The sequence below is a fragment of the Tiliqua scincoides genome, chromosome 11 (genome assembly GCF_035046505.1).
Source record: "Tiliqua scincoides isolate rTilSci1 chromosome 11, rTilSci1.hap2, whole genome shotgun sequence".
NCBI classification, from domain to species: Eukaryota; Metazoa; Chordata; class Lepidosauria; order Squamata; family Scincidae; genus Tiliqua; species Tiliqua scincoides.
Genome location: NC_089831.1, coordinates 10,315,926 through 10,337,937, shown reverse-complemented (window position 1 = coordinate 10,337,937; position 22,012 = coordinate 10,315,926). Strand labels below are relative to the sequence as shown.

Below are 22,012 nucleotides of genomic sequence, written 5' to 3'. Positions count from 1 at the left end.
CTCACATATTAAAAATAAAATATTGAAATGAATGGGGACCCACCTGAAATGGGCTCGCAACCCACAGTTTGAGAAACACTGGTCTGGGAGATAGCATAGCCTTGTTAGTGAATGGTTCAAGCGACTTTCCCATGAGGAAACCTATCCAAGAAACCTGTTCCTTGTGAGGAAGCTGCTTGAACCTTTCACTAATGAGGCTATGACCTCATTAACTAGATGCGAGAGGGCAAAGCGAATGCTGTTTTTGGAATCAGCACCCCAAATTCATACGAAACCACCATAAATTTGGAAAAAAAAGCTTGTCTGACCCTCAATTTTGCAGGCCTGTGTAATCTGATAAACCTCTAACTCAGTGGTTCTCAGATGTTCAGCACCGGGACCCACTTTTTTAGAATGAGAATGTGTCAGGACCCACCAGAAGTTATCTTACGACCAGAAGTGACATCATCAAGTAGGAAAATTTTTAACAATCCTAGGCTGCGATACTGCCCACACTTATCCAGGAGTAAGTTCCATTTACTATCATTGTTAAAAGCATATACAGAGTAGCCTGTTAAATTTAACATTTCCCCAGATGCAGTCACATACCTTGGTAGCATCAAGTCTAATATATTAAAATAAAATATTGACATGAATGGGGACCCACCTGAAATTGGCTTACGACCCACCTAGTGGGTTCTGACTCACAGTTTGAGAATCACAGCACTCAGCTCCAATCCCAGTCCCTATCAGCATCTTTTTCCTTCTTAAACTAAGAATGTAAAACAAACTTGCACACACTGTAACCTTTGCTCATATGGAAAAATCTGACACTTTCTAGTGATTTTAGGGTAGGGGGATACTGAGGCTGACATATTCCCTGGGGCTAAAAAAAACAAAAACAGAACACTGCTCTCCACGAAGCCCACCTTCAGGGAATCCATCTCTTGCAACCAGGCAGCTTCTATCCCTTCAGTGTATAATTGTTACTGCCAGTTTCTGTAAAAGGTCAGTGGAAGCCACACAAGGTGCTGTTCCATTACGCCCCAGTCATTTGTGTTCCTCTCAGCATTTCCATTTGCTAGATATAGATTTCCCATATTTTTTCAATTATGCTCTTTGCCCCCTTTCTTCTTCTCCCAGGCAGGTTCAAAAGGACGCCTTGGTGGCAGGAAAGGGGTTAATGGTCTCAGAGAAAGGGTTGTTTAGAAGAATCAGTTCGGGGCTTGGTTTTGGGAAGGGCAGATGACCGCTGCCATGATGGAATGGTTGCCTAGGAGGTTTGGTCAAAAGTCCAAATTCAGGTCACCTGTCAAAGGTACGAGAAGGAAAATTATTACCAAGCTGGAAAGGGTGTAGAGGAAGAAAATGATAGCTTTACAAACTTAAGACCATAAGAACAGCCCTGCTGGATCAGGTCAAAGGCCCATCTAGTCCAGCTTCCTGTATCTCACAGTGGCTCACCAAATGCCCCAGGGAGCACACCAGATAACAAGAGTCCTGCAAGGCTTCCTGGGAATTGTAGTTAAGAACATAAGAACAGCCCCACTGGATCAGGCCATAGGCCCATCAAGTCCAGCTTCCTGTATCTCACAGTGGCCCACCACATGCCTTGGGGAGCACACAAGATACCAAGATGCTGCCGGTTTACTGCACATAAGATACCAAGATGTTTCCATCATGCTGCCGGTTTACTGCTGGTTTACTGCCACTCCCCTGCATCTAGCATTCTATTTACCCTTGCACAGTTGCACCTCCTCTGGTGTAAGCCGGGCCAGTGCAAGGTCATGTGCTGGCCAGCGGAGGCCACATACAGCCTCCATGGTGACGGAAACTGGTAAGTTCACGCCAGCTGAGCTTGGTTGATAAGGTAGTCAGGGGGCATAGGGAGTGCAGATAGGAGGTATTCCAGGGTGGGGGGAGGGCGAACAGCAGAAGGTCCCATGGGTGGATGGTGGGAGAGCAGATGGAGTGGGGCCAGGGTTCTTGAACCCTGTTCTCAGGCAGACCAGCACAGTTCCGGGTTGCTCGGATCTGCACCACCTCCTCAAGTGGCACAGATCTAAGTAACCCCACTGAGGCTGCTGCTGCTTTACCCAGGGTAGGGGGAAGCAATTCGCCTTGCCCTGGGCTGAGCCACTTTGGGCCCCAACCTACCACTGGATACGGGACAGGCCAGCCGGTCTCCCAGTCCCAGAGCAAGTTCGAATTGGGCTGAACATGTCCATGGTCTGCAGAACTGGGTCACCAGTTCGGGTCACTGTTAAACTTGGATGGAATTACGTGAGATTTCGCCACTTGCTTCCTCAATGACCCTTTTCTGCTCCAATATCCTCCTTATAGTGCTTGTTCCTGCCAACTGTTTGGAGACGAAAGTGCCCAGGTATAAATCTTTGGCTCCCTCTCTATCAGTCCCTCTGTGTCAGTCTGCCTAATTGCTATTGACTGCAGAAAGTAGTTTTTGATTGAGGCACGAGGCAAAGTGATATTGATCACACTAAATGAACTTTTCTACAAGCCCCAAGTCAATTGTCCCGGAAGGGAAGCATGCCAAAGTTGTCACCATACTGGAGAGACAGCGCATTTGAGCGCCCCCCTGTGTTAACACCCCCCCCCCAAACCGCCTTTCTGAAAACTAGACTTGCCTTTCTAAGGTCTCCAGTAGGCCTGCTGAGGTTGTTTTTTTTTTTTTTTTGCCTCAGGTCTGCTGTTGGGGGTGCGAGTTGACACCTCCTCAAGCTGTGGTCGCTGGCCAATGTACCCCCCTGGTGCCGTTAGCTATACAACTGGCAGTCCAATTCTAACCTGTGATGGAACAGGCAAGCCACCTGTTCTGCACTGTATCCAGAGCAGGGTTGGAGGTGGAACCCATGCAACTCGGAGTAAGGGGATTTATTTCCCCTTACCCCTTGTCTCGCAGCAGCCACCTCAATGGGGCTATTCAGATCCGAGCAGCCCAGTGTAACATTGGGCTGCTTGGGAAGGGGGTTAGGATCCTACCTAAGTGCCCGAGGCTGGTACCACTCCTCTCCCGGGCCCAGCCCACCCACCAGTTTGTCCACTGTCTGCGCTTCCCCTACCCTGAAACACCTCCAATCCTCCCTCCCACAGCCCTCCGCAACCCTGTGTGAGATGCAAACTCACCAGGTCTCTCACAGGATCTGGCATAAGGAGGCCGGCGCACATTCTTGCGCTGGCTTCTCTAATACCTGAGGTGGTGTGAATGCACTTTTTGGGTCACTTGTGACACCCAGAAGATGGCGCAAGTGCCTTAAGCTGGCTTAAGAGCCTGTTTGGATTGCACCCTGCGTCACTGGCAAACCAATTGTCCTACGTGGAGAGCCAGAGTCTCAGTCTCAGAGCCAGCCTTCAGTCTCGAAAGACTATGGTATCGCGCAGCAACTGTTACCCTGCACGGGCTGGATCTTGTCTGATCTCTGAAGCTAAGCAGGGTCAGGCCTGGTTAGTACTTGGATGGGAGACTGCCTGGGAATACCAGGTGCTGTAGGCTTATGCCATAGTCTTTCGAGACTGAAGGATGCCAACCAGTGTGTCTGAATGCTGGTTCTGGAACAGCGTCTAGTGTAGCTGAAAAGGCCGATTCGGGAGTGACACTCCCTTCCACACTGGGAGCAAGTGCAGTCTGTCCCTGGTCTGTCTCCCTGGCTATGGGCCTTCCTTCTTTGCCTCTTTGCCTCAGACTGTTGGCCAAGTGTCTCTTCAAACTGGGAAAGGCCATGCTGCACAACCTGCCTCCAAGTGGGCCGCTCAGAGCCAAGGTTTCCCACCTGTTGAGGTCCACTCCTAAGGCCTTCAGATCCCTCTTGCAGATGTCCTTGTATCGCAGCTGTGGTCTACCTGTAGGGCACTTTCCTGGCACGAGTTCTCCATAGAGGAGATCCTTTGGGAGAGCCAGAGTATAGGACCAAAAAGATGAGATTGCAAGTAGGCTAATATAGATGAAGGTAACCCTTCAAGTAACTTGACTCTAGACTTAGGGCCCAATCTATCCAACTTTCCAGCGCCAGTGCAACCTCAGTGCAGCTTTGAGGTAAGGGAACAAATGTTCCCATACCTTGAGGAGGCTTCTGTGTCTGCCACCACAGGATGAAGTGCAAACCCCATTGGCACAGCAGCACTGGCACTGGAAAATGGGTTAGGATTGGGCCCATAGCCCAATAGTAAGTATTGGGCTTAATAGTAAGTATTAACAAGTATCGTGGACTGGGCCCAGAAACCAACTGGTAAGCCATGCAGCTGGCTCAGCACCTCACCCCTGCCGGTTCCCCAGCTGCCTCATTTTGCACCAGCTAAAGTTCTCCAAGAGTTTTCAAGGACAGCCCCACAACTTGCTAATCTCCACGGGCGCCACCGGGGTCCTCCTAAGTGGATTTACTGCGCCGAGAAAACAATTGGGGAAGTGCCTTGTGCTTCATCTCTCGGCAACAAGGTCACATATGAAATATGGCCTTCACGTTTCCCGAGCTGCGAAAACTAATCCCACTAGACGATAGTTTTCTTTCGGGAACACAGTCACTTCTTTTCTCCCCCCAGCAATGTCTTCCACTCTTGTATGTGTCACTGTTAACAGAAAATCTGTTTTTCAAGATAGCTCTTCTGCTCAGTATGGGAGTTTAGCACCTTCTGTTCTGTGCATATAGTTTTATCCATAATCGCTCTCTCTGTTGCATCATCCATTTCCCACTGCATTGTAGAACATTTATGAAGAGCCAAGGGCAGTACTTCCTATGCAAAACAGAATTCGGCGAGGAGCCTGTTTCATTTTCTGAGTGTCCCAGCTCTTCTCTTTCAGCTAAACAAAATCTCTGGGTTTAGAGACAATATCTAACCCACTCTTTCCTAAGGCCCAAGGGCCATCCAGGACCATTACAGCTAGGGATGTACGATCAACCAGTTCTTGTTATCCGCTAGGGTCAGTTTCCAGCCTGGAAAACGTAGTGGATACCAAATTAGCAGATACCGAATCATTGAGTCTATGGGAAAAATGGGGTTAGGTTCCAGTTTCACCATATACTCTATGACAGGGTGCCAAAACCCCGGCCCAGGGGCCACTTGCGGCCCTCGAGGACTTCCAATCCAGCCCACAGGTAGCACCCAGTCTCCAATGAGCCTCTTGGCTCCGGAGACTTGCTGAAGCCCATGCTGGCCCAATGCAATTGCTCTCAGTGTCACGGCGACTGTTTGACCTCTTGCATGAGCTGTGGGATGAGGGCTTCCTCCACTGCTTGCTGTTTCACATCTGTGATGCAGCAGCAGCAGTGAAGGAAAGGCTGGCCTTGCTTTGTGTAAGGCTTTTTATAGGGCTTGAGCTATTGCAAGATCTTCATTCATTCATATTAAGTTCCATCTCTAATATATTCATTTATGTAAATTTATAGAAATTTATTCAAATTTGAAATGTAAATTAATTCTTTTTTATTCCCGCCCCCCCCCCCACAGTATCAGAGAGATGATGTGGCCCTCCTGCCAAAAAGTTTGGACACCCCTGCTCTATGACAGTGTTTTGCAATCAGTTGTACGGGTACCACCAGTAGTACGTGAGGTAGAGTCTGGTGGTACTCACAAGACCCCTGGATAGCTGCCAGCTGGCAGTGAGACTAAACAAACAGCAGTGGAAGGCTCCAAAGCATGCTTTTCAGTGCTTGAAAAAGCCCTCCCATCCATCCTGAGCCTCTTACTGGTGCTTGTCACGTTGCATCTGACCTCCCAACCCAGAAGTAACTGGCAATGATGTCATCTTCAATGACTTTCAGTAATACTTCAAATAGGTGGACCATGTGAAGTGGTACAGCAGAGGTTGGTCGGCAACCTTCAGTCTCGAAAGACTATGGTATATGCCTACAGCACCTGGTATTCCCAGGCGGTCTCCCATCCAAGTACTAACCAGGCCTGACCCTGCTTAGCTTCCGAGATCAGACGAGATCGGGCATGTGCAGGGTAACATAGGACAAACATTGTAAAACACTGCTCTATGAACTTTATGAACCTGAATCTTAACTTGTGGGGATGGATGATAGCGAGGGTTCATCAGCATCTCCAGCATCTGATGTTTCCTCCTCTGTGCTGGATATTCCTTGAGGCAGTGAAGGTTATGGAGTTGATGAATTTTTCTGGGCTGCCCATCCTTCGACTCGCAGCTGGCCCAACAACAAGGCCTCAGAGATCAGCAGTGGGGAGGGGGTAGCCTCATCTGTCCTTTTCCTCCACCTGCCTCTTGGCTGCTCCCCTTGGCTTGCCCCAGTCCTCGAGCAGCCTCCAGGTAGCCTTCCAGAAACCTCTCATCATCATCAGCCTCTCATCATCGCCAGGGCTGTGAAGGTTCAACTGGAACCTCCGAGATGGTGCTCAAGATGGTGAAGCAGGTCTGGAAACGGACACAAATGTGTCTGGATATTCTCCACGGGCCAATACTAATACCTGTTTGGTATGGCACCAGCATAGTTTCAGTAGGCTGGTATCTGTGATACCAAGAGCCAGGTGGCAGTTCTGCCCCTCACAGATAAGTGAATTTGCACATAGCGAATTTGCATATAAAGAGAACTAATATTTGGTTCAGATTGTACCTGTTTGCACCATTTGGCAGACAGATTCATTTTAGCTTGCTTCAACCATTTGCTTCCTTTTCTCCCCCCTCCCCCCCTGTAGGAGAAGGCCAAATTAAAAACCAGGTAGCCAAGTGTCACAAAACTGTTGTTTCATGTAGGTTTTTACTTTTCTAGGTGTTAGAATCGCTGGGACTCCTCGGGTGTAAAAGATTCAGGTGAGAATGGTTGGGTTCAATAGTAAAAACCTTTAGAGAAGGGAACTTTGCTGCCTCCCTGGTAGATTAGACCTGAAGGAGAGTTAGTTTTAGTCTGGTATTGTGAGTGAGAGAAGTTAAATTAGTTCTGGCTAGTCAGTAAAAGAGTTAGATTGTGTTAGAGTTTTATCTTTTCTTTGTAGTTGTTTTCAGCAAGTTCACAAAAGGGTTCTTCTGGGGGGGGTGGAGTCCTGCAGGTTTAGGAGCTTCCTCTTATTTTAGTGATTTAGCCAATTGCATACTTGGCTTATATTAAAGTTTTTTTTTTTGTTGTTAATGGATCTTAATAAACTCTGTGTTTCTTACTCCTTTTTATTTGGGTCTTTTTGAGAACCATTACCTTTATAGAGAGTAAGAGTGAGATACCAAAGAGGACTTATTAAATAGTTTATGTCATAAGGAAGGGGGATTCAGATCCTGGTTCTTGGGCTGGTGGCAGGAGGGTAGCTACCTAGGGGGTATTTTTTTCCCCCTGGACCCTGACACCAAGGTGTTCAGATTGCTTTGGTTCAATTCAGAGTGCTTCAGGAGAGCCTTCCTTTATTTAAAGTAGAGGTTTCAGATGTGGCCCATGGAAGCTCTTTACCCAGCCCTCCCAACACCACCGTCAGCTGTTCTCAGCTGCTACACATCACTGCTGAAAGGGCAGTCCACATCATAAGAACATGTTCTTAAGAAGAGCCCTGCTGGATCAGACCAAAGGCCCATCTAGTCCAGCTTCCTGTATCTCACAGCGACCCACCAAATGCTTCAGGGAGCACACAAGACAAGACACAGCCTGTGTCCTGGTGCCTTCCTCTGCATCTGGCATTCTGAAAACATGATCAAGATTTGCATATTTTCTCTTCGGTCATTTGCAGCCAATGAGTGCCTAAGAGGTGAAAATGTTCTGGCCATGACCTGCTTAATGACATCACGACCTGCTTAATGACATCACTTTTGGACTCCAGCAGGCATCATGAATCCCACTATATATATATATAGTAGGGTTCAGCCCACTATATGAAATGAGTTTGGCACCCCAGATTTAGAGCTCTCATCAAAGAAGCATGATTTAGTTCAGAGTGGAATTCTTTGACTTGTGCTTCCCTAACGGTAGTCAAAACAGCCCATTTATAAAGAAGGTGGTGATTTCAATGAAAGGGGGTTCCTTTCAAAAACAAAAATCCCAACATATCTGAAGCCTTCACCCCCCTAAACATTTTTCTCCAAGTTAAAGATTCCTAGAGCGGCTTCACTGTGCATTGGGACAAATGTCCAATAGCCCACAGAGGAAGTGTTTAAAAAGACTTTCAGTTCCAGCAGGACCACCAGAAGCCATGTGAATTGTGTACAGCTGCGTTTGCAAGAGGAGGGGGAGGCAACAAGAATGAATAGCTGGCAAGGTTGGGAACTAAGAGAGATGAAAGTAAAATTTAAAAGAGCTGGGAAGGCTGGGTCTAGAAAGAAAGGGATAGATAAGATAGTTGGTGCTTAGGGGATAGATGAGACAGATAGTGGTTTAGATTCCCACCCAACCCCTGGCAAGCCAAACAGTGCTCTCCAAGGCATGTTTACTCTGAAGTAAAGCCCTCACAAATTGGTCTACATATCTTCTTGGTCTTTCATATAGCTTTTCTATATAGCAGTTTTGCTTTTTTAAAATACCTTTTGTTAAAGGTTAAGGCTCTCTGTAATATTTTTTAGTGAAACTTAAGGGGGAAAAAATACCAGTTTTCAAAACCCCTTTTATTCGACTCTTATTTTCATTTCACTGTTTTATTCTCCTTTGTAAGTCAAACTCCCTTTGACAACTTTATTACGGCAATTTCCTCTTTTATTTTTGTATTAATTCTTTTGCCTTTATTTCATTGCAATAAGATTGTACTCTGCTGAACAAATACTTAAGAGTTTTTCTCTTTGATGTTTCGCCCTTTAGAATCCTACATGATGTCCGGTAGAATAGCTATTATTCCGCTTGGGCTATATGAGAATGTGTGTGTGTGTGTGTGAGAGAGAGAGAGAGAGCGTGCCCAGAAACAGGGTAAGTAGCCTCTATAATCAGGGCTGTGTGTATGCCATTATTCTATACAAGCATCAAGAAGCGGAGAATATTTTATCAGCAGCAGAATCTAGCTTCCTGAGAATCTCAGCTTTTGTTTCTGAAAAAGAAGCCACAATCCAAAACATAATCAAGTGTGCTTAAATGAATGGGTTGAAGCACCTTTAACCCAATGTTGGATTAAAGCCAGTGGTCTAGCCGGTGGTTCTCAAACTTACCAGGGTCACAGCAACCACCTCCCATGAGCCTTATCTTCCCAGCTCAGCTTGGATCTCATGAAATCTCACCAGATATGAAGATGGTGTCACATGGGAGAACAGATAGGAGGGCAACCAGGGAGATCCTGCAGCACCCCTGTAAGTGTGCTGTGACACCCTAAGGCCTCAGTCCTAGGGAATTTGATGCCTGAAGTAAGTTGTTGAAGGGAAGGGGGAATTGCGCTGCTTCCTCTCCCCTTCCCCAACCCTTAAGGGACCAGTGCCAGGGCTTCTTAGGCTAGGGCATCGCAACACACACTTCGGGAAACCCTGGTCTAGACCCTGTTCTTAAAGGTTCCTTGAATCCTTGAACTGATGTATGGAGTCAATCAAAGTCTGGGTGTGTCAGTAAACTGAATCTCACTCTGCCATCATGAAAACATAATGTTGGAGATGTCATTCCCTCTCAGCCTCAGTTAACCAGCTGTAATATGGGGGTAAACATATGTACTTATCTTTCAAGGTTATTGTAAGGATCCCATCGAGATAATACCCATAAGGCAGTGGTTCTCAAACTCTCTGGGAGAGTTTGAGAGCCAGTAAGTCTTTGCAGGGGCGGGGGGAAGCGGCAGTGGGGGCAGGGGGAAGGCAGTGGCGTGATCCTCAGGATCGCACTGCTCAGGGGGCTGCAGGGGCTTGGGTGCACTTACCCAAACCTCCTGCAGCCTTCCCAGGGTTCCTGCAGCCTTCCACTTTCCCTGCTGCGGGGAGCCCTGCCAGAAGTCATGCCGGGCTCCCCGCACCCCAGGGAGGCTGCAGGAGGCGTGGGTAAGTGCAATCAAGCCCCTGCAGCCCCCTGAGTCCCCCTGCCTCTAGGCCACCCCTGCCCCTTAAGGGAAAAGAGACCAGGGCCCTCAGGCTGCGGCGTCGCGACGCCCCAGTTTGAATAGCACTGCCCATAACGTACTTGGCACACACAGAAAGGGCTAAACAAATACGATCATTAATTTTTTCCACTGCTCATTGAACCGTGCCTCAGTTTTTCCCCCTCTCCCAGATCATTAAACAACCCTCTTAGGACCAGACTCAAGCCCCACCTCCAAGTTAGAGCCATCCCTGCATTCAATAATACATTATTTCCTTTTCCAGGATCTCAATGGAGGTTTTCAGTAACGGAAACGTCAATAGCGTCTGTCTCACTGGACTCATTCCCTGTGTTTACAAATTGCTATCAAATGCAGGTATCTTTTCTGGGATACATTCCTTGACGTTTCATTAAAATTCCATAAATCACTTTGTGGAGGAAAAGAACAAAAAGAATGACCGGAGGTTGACTGGGTTGGTTGGAGTAGCATCCAAACTGGTCCATTTTAGATCAAGCCTCAAGTCGACCACACTGGTTGTTGTAGGTTCAAAGCGACAACTGCAGCATGTGTTTCCTTTTTACAGTTATGAACTTGGTCCATTTTTTGTGAGCTATTGCCGAGCTCTACCTCACGGTCATTGCCAACGGACTCAAATAAGTTCCACCTCCTGTCCCAAGTTCAGATTGAGGTCCTCTTCCCCACTCCACCCCTTGCTGCTTTGACTCCAGCGCAGAAATTCTTGATACCGGCAGAAATTCAATTACACTTATTTAAAAAGCTGGTATTAAAAGGGGCTTAATAGGCTGTTTTCCATGCCTCATTCTGGCAGCTCAGCTCATTTCCCAGGGAATATACTATGAGGCCATGATGAGATTTTGCAAATGGCCTGACCTTTCATTCTTCTTCCCCATTTGTCATATCCTCATCCTTGTAGCCAAGTTTTCATGAGTTCCAAAAGGCTGACTGTGAGACTGTGATTTCTCTACTACTGGCTCATGCTAAATATTAATGCAAAAGGTATTCACTTGAATATCTTATAATAAGTCCTAACTACTTGATATGCACAAACATATATTCTTTCCAGGAAGGAGAGTGATGAACAAGAATCTGACGTTCAAAGGCCTTTATAATAAGATACATTCTTATATGTATGTGATCTGTTGAGTTGGCATCCTTCAGTCTTGGAAGACTATGGTGTCACGCTCTGAATGGTGGTTCTAGAACAGAGTGTCCTCTCTAGTGCGCGAAGCCTGGGTAAAGTAGATATGGAGGATAGACTGTTACCCATGCAGCAAATCCCCCCTCTCCACATCGCTGAAATGGTCCAACGGAAAGGCAGAGGCCAATACGGTTGGTTCCAGCGGCATTGCAGGAGTTGCCAGAAAGTGACTGTGTCCAGCCATGAACTGCCTCAGGGACTCTGGCTCCAGATTTTGCCTCGAGGTTGACTCCTGAAGCCTTTTCCATAACTGGAAGGCAGTGGAGGTTTGGGATCAGAGTTTTCCTTCTCTCAGATGAGCTGCCTTCCCAGGCTGACGAGTCCCATCTACCAGGTGGCTGTTTAGTCACCTCTTACGACAAGTACAGCCAAACAGAGGGCCTATTCTTATCCCCCAGCCCCCAGGGGATATGTGATCTGTAGGTTCAAACTTTTCTCAACGTTCTTATGAAGGAATGTTGCGTAAGAAGAGGCTATTAGATCAGGTCAAAACATCATCCTCTTTGCATCATTGGTGACCCTGATGCCTTCAGAAAGAAGTCCTCTTCTGTGGTTCATCTCCAGAAATGAACAATGAGCATCCCCATCAATCTATTGGTTCCTCTCTCCATCTTCTCCACACCATGCTTAGCTTTTTACGCCTCAATCATTTTTATTTATTTGCTGCAGTATTTCATACTGCATTTCTCATAGACTGGAGTCTCATATAGACTCAAGGTGGTTTACCTAGGCAGGCTGACCATAAAACCCATGTTCTTTTTTTTTTTTTTTCAAATGAGGTTTTTACAAGTGTTGTTCTATGAGAGAAACTCATAGAGCCCTCCTTTTCTCCAGATGTCTCCCTTCATAGAGCAGTCATCAACCTGGTTGCACAGCTCTTTTGCTTTCCAAGCCTCCACAGGCAGCTGCAAAACACTTCTCAGACTGGTTCTCAGGGTGTTATCCATTTCTTGCCAGTCCACATTCCTTCATCTCTAACCAGGAGCTTCTGGTCTCCCATCCAATGCAGTGATCCTGGTTAGCCTTTTCACACAAGGAAGCAGCTCTACCTGTAGACCGCACCTCCTGCCCTTCTTTTTTTGTCTCAATCTCAAAACTCCAAACTCCATAGCTTTTTCTCATAAGGAAAGTGCTCCAACTCTCTGATCATTGTGGCTGTCTTCTTTTTCATCCTTTCCAGCTCTCGGATAACCCTTCTGAGAGGTGGTGACCAGACCTGCACACCATATTCCACATGTTGCCAAACCTTCCATGTGTATAACACATGACTGGCTCTCTCCAACAAACTCATTAACTCAACTACTCTCAGTGCAAGTTACCAATTTATGTCACCTTTTTACCCTGTAGACAAATATGAGCATCAGTGGTGTCACTAGGGTCTGTCCCACATGGTACTGGAGGCCAGCGTTCACCCCCATGATGGACCTCCTCCCATGCAGTGGGTGGGGCAATGCCCAGGTGGTGGATGTAGTGATCTATCATCACCCTGCCCTCACTTGTTTTTTGACTCTAACTTTTGATAGAATAGAGATATTTCAACATGTTTTGTTCCATTGCATTCCACATCAATTCATATGCAACGTGATCATTGGCATCCTTCAGTCTCAGAAGACTATGGTGTCACGCTCTGAATGGTGGTACTGGAACAGAGTGTCCTCTCCAGTGCGCGAAGCCTGGGTAAAGTAGGTATGGAGGATAGGCTGTTACCCATGCAGCAAATCCCCCCTCTCCACATCGCTGAAATGGTCCAATGGAAAGGCAGAGGCCAATACGGTTGGTTCCAGCGGCGTCGGTTCCAGCGGCGTCGCAGGAGTTGCCAGAACGTGACTGTGTTCAGCCATGAACTGCCTCAGGGACTCCAGCTCCGGATTTTGCCTCGAGGTTGACTCCTGAAACCTTTTCCATAACTGGATGTAGTCACAAGGCAGTGGAGGTTTGGGATCAGAGTTTTCCTTCTCTCAGATGAGCTGCCTTCCCAGGCTGACGAGTCCCATCTACCCGGTGGCTGTTTAGTCGCCTCTTACGACAAGTACAGCCAAACTGAGGGCCTATTCTTATCCCCAGCTCCCAGGGGTAGCAACATGATGGTATTATTCAAAAGTACCAAGATTTATCTTAAATAAATAAATGTATTTATTGTAGTGGTGTCAACCCCCCCATGCGTGTCACCCAGTGCAGCCCACACTCCCAGCACCCCCTAGCGACATCATTGATGAGCATGACCCCTGATGTATGCGCATGGTTCCTGTATGCAACATGCTTCTGAATTAATCTCAGAAATGAGTGCGCATACCTTTTTTTCCTGGCATCCACTAAGATCTTGGTAACCCGAGTCTCCTTCATCAACCTGAGTGAGTCCTCTGTTTGGCAGTTTATATTATGACTGGAAGGACTAAGCTTTGCAAAGTCATCTGTTGGATTCAGGGCTTCCTGCTGTACATGCAAATGTAGTTTTCAAAGGGTTAGTCTCACTTTAATCACCACTGCTAAAAGGACCTAGTGCTTGCCTTTCATCTGGCAGCAAATTAATTATACAAGCCCTGTGTTAATATTAATATTGTCTCACTGTAGATCAATGGTTTTATTACCTTTGATTCAAATATTACCCGTTTGATGACAAAAAAAAAAAAAAAATCTAGCTGTATGAAATCTTGGAAATTTTTAGGCCGGTAAATTCAGGTAAAGATTTAAATGGAAATGTTTTATCTTTTAATCTGTTGACCTAGTTTAAAGTTCAGAACCATAATCTCTTTAAGATGAGAAATGGCTCATTTCTAATGGAAATTATTTAAAGACGTCCTAAGTACATGTTCATTTTTTGCTCTCCTTATCCCACCAAATTGGCCCTAGATGAGCATAGGAACTAATAGTACAATTCTATGCCAGTCTACTCAGAAGTGAAGGGCCCAATCCCATCCAACTTTCCAGCAGCAACTGTTACCCTGCACATGCCCGATCTTGTCTGATCTTGGAAGCTAAGCAGGGTCAGGCCTGGTTAGTACTTGGATGGGAGACCGCCTGGGAATACTGGGTGCTGTAGGCTTATACCATAGTCTTTTGAGACTGAAAGTTGCCAACCATTTTTTTTCCAGCACCAATGCAGTCCCAAGGCAAAGGAACAAATGTTCCCTTACCTTAGGGAAATTCTGTGACGGTCCCCCCATCGCAGGATGCAACGCACACCCCATTGGCATGGCTGTGTCAGCACTGGAAAGTTGGATAGGATTAGGCCCTAAGTCTCTCTATGTTCAAGAGAGCTCACTCTCAGGCAAATGTTTATAAAGTGGCAGCAAAAGTGAGATGAAGCTAGGAGGACCAATAGCTCCTTAGTTGTTTAAGGCAGGGGTCTCCGAACCTCGACCCGGGGGCCAGACATAGCCTGCAGCTAGCCTCTATGCAGCCCATGGCCAACCTGAGCAGTGTCTACAGAGGACTTCATGATGTTTGATTTAAATATATACTTTAGAGATGGAACTTAGATGATAGAATAAATGAATGAATAGGCTTCAATTTCCAAGCTGGGCTTGGAAATTCCACATACCTCCCTCTGCAAGTCTGCATTAGCAACTATAAATCAAACAGCCTGAAGTTCTCAGTAGAGCTTGTTTATTTTTTTTACGGCCCTTGACACCAAGCCAGAAATTTGATGCAGTCCTCTGACCAAAACATTTGGAGACCCCTGGTTTAAGGTATGGAAATGCGGACCAGAGCGCCACAAAGGTCCTTGAGAGTGAAAGGAAAGTGGTGGCAACTCTGTTGTGAATATTCTAAAGGCTCTGCGAGTGTTTAACGGTATAAAATGTGGTGGCTGGGGTGACCTTAGAGGTTGCAGGGCCTGATGCGGCACAGATTTTGTGGGGGGGATTCCCTCACTCAGGGGACCCCCCCATTTACCCAGACAAGTGATAGGCTTCCCACAACCAATGGTGTCAGCTGCAACACAAGGCACCACCCGGAGGCAGTTGGCAGTATCATGATGAGGTCACCCTCAACTTCTTTTGGGAGGCCCATTTCAGGCCAAATGGATACAGGACTGGAAGGGCTAGACCACACGAGGAGATGCTCCACCCGTACTCTGGCCTCCTGACAAGAGAGGTGCCAGCTGAAACAATGGGCGATCTGATGTTAGAAATGGGTTATGTCAGAATGCCAGATGCAAGGGAGGGCACCAGGATGAGGTCTCTTGTTATCTGGTGTGTTCCCTGGGGCATTTGGTGGGCCGCTGTGAGATACAGGAAGCTGGACTAGATGGGCCTATGGCCTGATCCAGTGGGGCTGTTCTTATGTTCTTATGTTCACAGCTCCGTGACGAGACCAAGGTATCTGGAGAACACTCCTTTGTAGATGATGTTGGTTGGCAACCTTCAGTCTGGAAAGACTATGGTATAAGCCTACAGCACCCGGTATTCCCAGGTGGTCTCCCATCCAAGTACTAACCAGGCCTGACCCTGCTTAGCTTCCGAGATCAGATGAGATCAGGCATGTGCAGGGTAACAGTTGCTGAGCATACCAAGTGAAGCAGTGGCACCGACCTCTTGGTTAATTGGTGCTACCAAGTGTCCACAATGTCTGTCCAGCAGGGTGGGTCCTTTGAATCTAGGGAAAAGAAGGAGGACCGCCAAAGGAGACAGGTGAACAGACTGAGGTGCCCTCCACCATTCCACTGCTAGCAGCTTCTTCGAGAAGACTCATGGACAGGCTGCGTCTGAATAGGATGGAGATGACCAGATCCATCGGTGAAAAGGGAGGTCTGGCATTGCTCGATAGTCATATTTGCAAATTAGCTAAGATGCTGCTTTTCTGTACTTCTATGGGAATTTCTTGCAGAAACCCAGAGCAATGAGTGGGAGGGGTGGACAGTAAATGCGGAATGCTTAGGGTCACATGGGAGGAATTCAACTCCAATTGTATCATAATAGAGAATAATTTGAACAGATTGCTTTGGAAGGGTTATAATTCCTAATATTTTACTTTGACATGCAAATACTTGCCTGCTGAGCAAATAGCAGCACCACAAGATTAGTGTAATAATATAGCATTTATATTGCATATTACCAACCATTGTTATTTTTACCTCTCGTACAAGAATTTTGCTTATTTATATTGTCGAGATGGAAGGAAAGGCACCTTACCTAGGCAGATAACAGGGGCTGTTGCAAAAGAGAAGAGGAGGAGGAGGAAGAGTAGGGGATTGAAATAGAACAGCCAAAGGTTGAAGGTAGAACTTGGGGTCATCCAGTAAGCTGATTGATTCTTCTTTCCCTACTTCCAGGGCTAACATAGTAGCTATCTTGATCCTCATAAGAGAAGTGGGCAACACAAACATGCTGGCATGCCTTGGTATGTGTGGATGTTCTGTTCGAGAATACCCCCCCCATGGGTAACTGAATCCACAGATCCCAGGGATGCCACACCACCCTTTGGAGGAGAGGGGAGCTGCAATCACCTCACTTATGGATGGGGGTGTCTTCTGAGGCCTGCAGCCTCTGCGGGCCTCAGCATGGCAGTTTTGGTTAAAAAAAAAAAAGGTCACTTCTGGTTCTTATTCGTAAAACTAGAAATGATGTTTTTATGCCTTTAAAAGGCATTCAGAGGGCTGGGGAAGCCCCAGAGGGTTTCTCACAGCTACCTCTGGAAGGTCCAGAGGGTGTGGGAGGGTGCGGGGGGGGGCCTCCTGATTCTGCAGTTAATTGAAACCACGGATGTGGGATCTGCAGATACCAGTGGCATATCTAATGCTCCTGCTGCCCAGTTCAGAGCTCAAGATGATGCCCCGGAAGTGACGTCACTCCCGGGTTTTTATTTCATACCCACTTTTTAAAAAACTGCAAAATGAATCTGCCATGTCCCCCAAGCTGCTTGCTGCCTCCCTCCTACTCACCCCCAAGCTGCTGCCACTTCTCCGTCACCTTTGGCGCTCCCCACCAGCCAGGCACGTTGGACTACAGGGGGCAATGGGTACATGGAGGCCAGCCCTGTGCCCCCAGGGGCCGTTTGTTTTTGCGGGCAGAGCTCGGTCCTGCAGCTGCCTTGTGGGGCGAGGAGAGGACTTGTGGAGAAGCCCTCCTGCTTGCTCCCAGTGGCTGCAGGGGAAGGAGAACTCAGGGCAGGTGGGCCGGGAGGAAGTCATGCCTGACTGTCTGAGGCTGCCATCCTATCCGCCCTTACCTGGGAGTAAACCCCGTTGACTATAATGGGACTTACTTCTGAGTAGAGGTGCCTAGGGTTGGCTCTGATGAAGAGAGAGCAGGCAGGCGGGAGGAAGTCATGCCTGACTGAGGCTGCAATGCACTCCACACTTACTCCTGGGAGTAAGCCCTATTGGACACTATGGGACTTACTTCTGAGTAGACAGGCATAGGTTTAGCTCTGAGTGAGTGAGTGAAAGAAAGGCTTTCTTGCTCACAGCAGCTGGGGGAAGAAGGACCTGGGGCAGGCAGCGGGAGGAAGCTGCGCCTGACTGAGGCTCCCATCTTCTCCACACTTTCCTGGGAGTAAGCCCCATTGGACACAATGGGACTTACTTCTGAGTAGACATCCATAGACTTGTGCTCTGAGGCTGTGGAATGCGGCGGCAGCGACGCACCTCCTTCCCTCCAGCGGCTGCCCCTGATGGGAAGCAGAGGTGCTTGGCAATACCACTGGGGAAGCTCCCTTGCCCCAGCACCCACAGGTGGTTCTCAGCAGGGGGAGCTACAAAGCTCCCCCACATCAAGGTGCCCCCCATGAAAGTCTCCCACAGCCCCCCCGTCTCGGGTGCAACAGAGCAGAGCTGGAGCAGAGCTGTGTCTGCTGTCGCTGCCTCAACCCCCTTCCGGGCTTTGCCAAGGACAGGCTACACGTCCCTCCTCTCCTTTCCATGTGCTCACATGGCAACAGGCTGCACTGCAGCCGGGAGGGAGAGGGGAAGCCCTGCCTGAGCTGCCATTCAGCTGCTGGGCAATGTGCCTGGCAGGGCTGCAGCAACCCAAGGTAACTTAGCCCCTTAGCCCCTGATGTTGCCCCTCTAGCAGCCGTAGCCCGGTGTATTTTCTACCCCCTGCACCCCCCTAGTTACGCTACCAGCGGATACAGGACCCTCTGAATTTGTAAATCACATTTTCTGCTTTGGAATCCCATCCACCTAATCCAAGATGTTTAGGGACCTTTGTGCATAGTCATTATTTAATAAAAGCTCTCTGCACATGCTCAGAGGAGGGTCCTACTTTTCTTCAATACTTAACATTTTCTAGGGATGAGCTCTGGCATAGAAGAGCTTGGTGTTACTGATTTCTGACACAAATTATGTCCTGCTGAAGTGTTCAGGACTTCTTAAACTTGTACTATTGTGTCTCTTGGGGTTGTGAAAGATTCTTTTTTCTACCCTAATGTTTTGCTTTCCCTTAGAGCAGAATAGGTGGACAGCAGCATGTCTGTGGAGTCGTTTAGACTGATACAATCCAGAATCGGTGCCCTAGTAGATTTGAAGTCAAACCTGAGCAGCAATATCAGAACTTCAGAAGTTAGGGTAAGACTTTTTCAGCAGCGTTTAAAAAAAATGCTGAACAAGGCCTGTGGTTGTTAATAATACTTAAAATATTTGCAAAATTCTCTCTCTCTCTCTCTCTTCATTTTGCTTTCACCTATAGTCTAAATCTAGAAATAGATTTAGACTATAGGTGAAAGCAAAATGAAGAGAGAGAGAGATTTAGGGTGGGTAGAGGGTGCAAAATCCCCAGGGCTCAGGCTTCTGGGGGGGGGGGGGACAGGCAATGACAAAACAAACTATACAGTTCAAAACAAATTTATTATAAAATAAATGTGGGAACCTCAATCTCAGCCCATCCAGGGCTACATTTCCACTACAGCTTTCATTCACTTTTAATGTACTTATATTACCCGAATGTATTATGGAGACTGTACTTCGTTAAGGGTAACTCTGACAGCTCTCAGATTCCTTAACAGACTGCAGTCTCCCCAGAATGCACCAGGGGGAATAAAAGCACATTGAGAGTGGATTCAAGCTGTAATGGAAATGCAGCTCAGGTCTTCTCCATAAGCACCAATATGTATTAGTACAGATCAAACATGGGAAAACGAAATTGACACCTTCTGACCCGAACTACTAAGACCCAGTGGTAGATCACCCAATTCAGTTCACAGAATTCCTTGGCCCTAATAGTAAGTTCTACCCCTTCTTCTAGTTTATTGTGTGTCTCCTAGAACACATGGCATTGGATCAAGTCTACAAGTGTTTTTGGCATTGTTTGATGGTGAAATTAACAGGATGGAGTACAAAGTCTGGACCGCAGAAGAAAAACTCCCCAAAAAGTCCAAGCAAGTTTATTTCACCTGGGCTTTGTTTCAAAATATTCTCATAGTAATGAGGGAAATGGTGAAAGCCAGTCCTGGGATGCCTCTGCATTATTGGAAGAAGGAAAAGCAAATGAAGAGGGATTTCCTGAGGTAGAAGAAAAGAAACATGATAGCATTATTCAAAGTTAAGGAAACTATCCCAGGCTGATAAATGTTTTCATTTAGTTTCAATCTTGCTCGTGCTAAAGTAAAACTGTCAATTAGAAACCTGTTTTGAAAAGGTAGCAACATCTGGTTTGTTGGAAAATTTTAGGAAGGGGAGGGAGCACTCAGGTCTCTTGCCCTGGTCTCAATGCCAGCTCTCACAGGCCTTGTTTAGAGATGACATCCTGGCTAAAGAGGAGTTCATCCTGAGCAGCTTGTTTAAGGAAGGTCCCTCATCTTGTCCATCTGAGAACTTCATGGAGAACCATCTGAAGAATCAGCCAGTTGTTTAGTACCCTGGGTGAGGCTTGCTTAACATCCCCAACCCAAGCACTGCAACCTTGGAAATCAAACGCCTTGCCCAAAACTCTATCTGAGCTGCCCTGTTAATCACAGCTGCATGCAGTTCATCACATTTCAGCTTCCCATTGTTTTCTTCCCTAGAGATTATGATGGAGACCTATACATTCTGTGCACCGACGGAGCCACATAAGCAACAAGCCAGAGAACTTGAGAGCTTCTGACGTTGGTTTATGGGCACGACTCTTCCTGCACTTTTATATTCTCATCTGTTTTTCCATAAAATATTAGTAAAATTTTATGGCCAGAAGGGATTTTTTTTTTTTAATGAACATCTTGTTTGACCTCAAAATAGAAACGAATCCTACTAATTTCAAAGAACATTTGTTGCTGTTAAGTCTTTTTTTCAGGGGTGGGGGGGGGGGAGCATGTATGGAGATGATAATGAAAACCTTTGTTGTTAATTTCCTGCAAGGCAGTCATAATGAACTACCTTTTTCATGGCAGCATGACAACAAAACCAATCTTCTCATCTTCTCAGTCCCTGATCTCACAGTGGGATGTGTCAGCTTTGATCTGACATTTTCAAAAAAGAACACTGCCTCGCCCCCCCTCCCCACCTTGATTTCAATGGTGACAGTTTGGATTAAGACTCTGGATAACTTTTATTTGTTTACTTTGCTCATGAAAGTTAGCACTCTCTTGCCGTGATGAAGTTACACCGTCCTATTTAGGTCATCCTAATTATGAATCTTGATGCAGGAAATCACCGTATAAAGCAACTCCCCCACCCCATTTCTCCATTTAATTATGATTCTGTTCTTCTCAAGGTGGTGATTAAATGGAACATTCCAGATTCTGGGAGAGAGCAGGCATTTATCATGCGACGAGCAATGGGCCTTAGCCAAAGAGGATCATCAGTGTGCTTTATCTGTGGCAATGAGCAAAAGAAGCTGAGCATTAAATTGTCTCACATTCTGCCGGGCAAGTTTATCTCCTAGATGGCTTTTGCAAATTCGGCTATTTGCTTTTGAATTTCTTCCGAATTCTCCGGGGATGTACGAGCGCAGCTTTTATGAGCTCATAATACCCAATCACGGGGCATATTTGTTTTGGGTGATCCTAGCAATCAGTCCAGATTCTCCGGCAATTTCTGTAATTGTTCCAACTCGTGACAACCTAAGTTGCTTCACCACCTTATCAGAAGTTCCTTATCACAACTCCCCGAACTCCGTATCACCTTTTATTTATGTACTTCAATGAGCAACTTCTAAGAGTATCTTTTTTGTGTGCATCATGTTCCCCCCTGCTCCCCCCAAAAGATCATTATGGTTAATATGGCACCTAACTTGCAGACTAATGGTTGGCAACCTTCAGTCTCAAAAGACTATGGTAGAAGCCTACAGCACCCGGTATTCCCAGGCGGTCTCCCATCCAAGTACTAACCAGGCCTGACCCTGCTTAGCTTCCAAGATCAGACAAGATCAGGCAAACCATTTGAAATTTGATAGGGCCACGCTGCCATTTCTCTTGATCAGTGCGCCCCTGGTAACTGTTTGAGAACACAGGGCACAATCCTAACCAAGCCTACTCAGAAATAAGTCCTAGTTTGTTCAATGGGGCTTACTCTCAGGAAAGTATGGTTAGGATTGCAGCCTGAGTGTATGTTAACTCTTTGCCCATGGCCATCAAACATGCCATGTTCACATACAGCTACGCAAAAGATGGGCAGCCCAAACCTGTGGCTTCCATTGCATCCCACGGGGAATTACTGGCTGGTGGAGGTCTCCTTGGTGTAAGGGGTCATTTGTCCCGTTACCCCAGGGGAAAAACATGGGGCAATTCAGACCAGTTCCAGCTCAATTTCTGGCACAAATGTTGCTCCCTGTATGTGGATCAGACCCTGGAACAGGGTCAGAATTCAGCATGCGCCACTGCCAATCCCGCCCCCCCCGATCTGATCTGCCCTTCTCACCACCCTGTTCTACCCATCCCATTAAACCTCCTCCCTGCCTCCCTCCACTCCCCTGTGTGGGCTTGCCAGCTCTGGCAGGTGTCTGTGGACCCTCTGGGATGCAGGAGGCCCACTGT

At 47.0% G+C, this 22,012-nt stretch overlaps 3 pseudogenes; 1 reads left to right on the top strand and 2 right to left on the bottom strand.

Annotated features, from left to right (window-relative positions):
* Positions 1–5,835: 5,835 nt before the first annotated feature.
* On the bottom strand, positions 5,836–5,948 carry LOC136662682 (5S ribosomal RNA; annotated as a pseudogene).
* Positions 5,949–14,045: 8,097 nt separating this feature from the next.
* Positions 14,046–14,165, top strand: LOC136662707 (5S ribosomal RNA; annotated as a pseudogene).
* Positions 14,166–15,510: 1,345 nt separating this feature from the next.
* Positions 15,511–15,627, bottom strand: LOC136662564 (5S ribosomal RNA; annotated as a pseudogene).
* Between the last annotated feature and the right edge of the window lie 6,385 nt (positions 15,628–22,012).